The 1,986-nt window shown below is 46.3% G+C and overlaps 1 pseudogene; it reads left to right on the top strand.

The window, feature by feature from the left end:
* Positions 1-523: 523 nt before the first annotated feature.
* Positions 524-641, top strand: LOC126261179 (5S ribosomal RNA; annotated as a pseudogene).
* The last annotated feature ends 1,345 nt before the right edge of the window (positions 642-1,986 follow it).

Raw genomic sequence — 1,986 nt, 5'->3', positions numbered from 1 at the left:
GAAATTTCTCTCCGTCTTCGTATGTCATCATCGCAATTGTTCTTTTGTATATCACTTTAATTTCCGCTTCTCTGTCTGTAATGCGTAGTTAGTTTTCATATCATTTATGTTTACTGAAGTGTCCTCAAAGAGCTTAAAATTTTACTGCCAAGCAGACTACGCGACAGTCGTGTTTTTGTAATTTTTTATGTTTATGGTACGTGAAGTTCATTACTCAAACATACCTCCCCAAAAGCAATTCGATGAAACTCTCAAAAATACTCGGGAAAACCTACTTTGAAGTTTTCCAATCGTTTGTAATAATATGGTAAGGTAAAAGGGTGTTATTTCTACATGTAACATGGGTGGGTGATAGAGTGCTCGCCTGACGCGTGGGGAGGGGGGAGGGGGGGGGGGTGGGACTGGTTTCGAATCATGGCGGAATCGAAGTTGTAAACAGACGCGTATGTTCTACGAGCATAGAGAAAAATTTAGTTTGTAATTTTTTTAAATTATAGATTTTTGGTTACATATATTTTATAAAGGCAACGGCCTTGCCGCAGTGGATACACCGGTTCCCGTGAGATCACTGAAGTTAAGCGCTGTCGGGCGTGGTCGGCACTTGGATGGGTGACCGTCCAGGCCGCCATGCGCTGTTGCCATTTTTCGGGGTTCACTCAGCCTCGTGATGCCAATTGAGGAGCTACTCGACCGAACAGTAGTGGCTTCGGTCAAGAATACCATCATAACAACCGGGAGAGCAGTGTGCTGACCCGACACCCCTCCTATCCGCATACTCTGCTGAGGATGACACGGCGGTCGGTTGGCCCCGGTAGCCCACTCGTGGCCTGAAGACGGAGTGCTTCTATATTTTATAAAAGACAGGTAACTAAGAATTTTTTTGTTTGCAGTGAAAACTGGATTTTTGTATGCAATAACAATATATTCTTACTATAAAAGTGGATTTATGTTTGTGTGGGTGTGTATGTCCTACATCTCCTCCTAAACCATTGCACTGATTTCAACCAAACCTGGTACACGTAAGCACTGATCAACCAAAAAATAATGACCACCTACTTGAAAGCGTGTTGGTGCACCTCTGGAACGCCGTTCAGCAGTGATTCTGGGTGCCAGGGATTCAAGAAGTACTTGATGGGTTTCCAGAGGTTTGTGACACCAGATGCCTACGCAAAGGCCACACACACTTGCCGTAATTTACGGGCGGTTGATTTGTGGCTTAGGAGTTGGTGTCCGACGGCATTCTAGTTCTGTTTCATCGGATTCAGATAAACCGAATTTGATGCCCAAGGCATCGACGTGAGTTCAGTATCATTCTACTCAAACCATTGCAGTACGTTCTGGACTTGTGACATGGACAGTTACCACGCTGGAAGATGCTACCGCTGTTGGGGAAGACATCGAGCATAAGGGGTTATAGGTGGTTCCTAATAATGTTCACGTAGTCCACAGCTGTCATGACACATTCAAATACTACGCAGGTCCCGTGGAAGTTCAGGTGAATGTCCCCCATAGCATAACACTGCTCCCACCAGCCAGCGTCCGTGGCGACCTCCATGTTTCGCGCAACCGTTCGCCTGGATGACGGTGTATCTGGACACGACCATCGACCTAGTTTAACAGCAAACGCGATTTATCCGACCAGGCGACACGATTCCATTGATCCATTGTCCAATCTCGATTATCCCGTACCCATTGTAATCATAACTGGTGATGTTGTTGGGTCACCTTTGGTCCTCTGCTGCGGAACACCAGGTTCAACACTGTGCCCTGAACGATGTGCTTGTGTTTGAACCTGCGCCACCACTTTAATCTGTCGTAAGGTCTGCCACAGATCGCCGCCTATCCTACTTTAAAGAGTGCGCAAGTCTCCGATCCCTATGTTCTGTGATGAGGTAGAGACGCCCAACTTCTTGTCGCCTACTCGTGGTTTCAGCATTCTTCAACCACATTCCATAGATGCTCACGATATTATCACGCGAACAGCAG

The sequence above is a fragment of the Schistocerca nitens genome, chromosome 5 (assembly GCF_023898315.1).
Source record: "Schistocerca nitens isolate TAMUIC-IGC-003100 chromosome 5, iqSchNite1.1, whole genome shotgun sequence".
Lineage (NCBI taxonomy): Eukaryota > Metazoa > Arthropoda > Insecta > Orthoptera > Acrididae > Schistocerca > Schistocerca nitens.
This window is presented reverse-complemented; position numbering and strand designations above follow the sequence as displayed.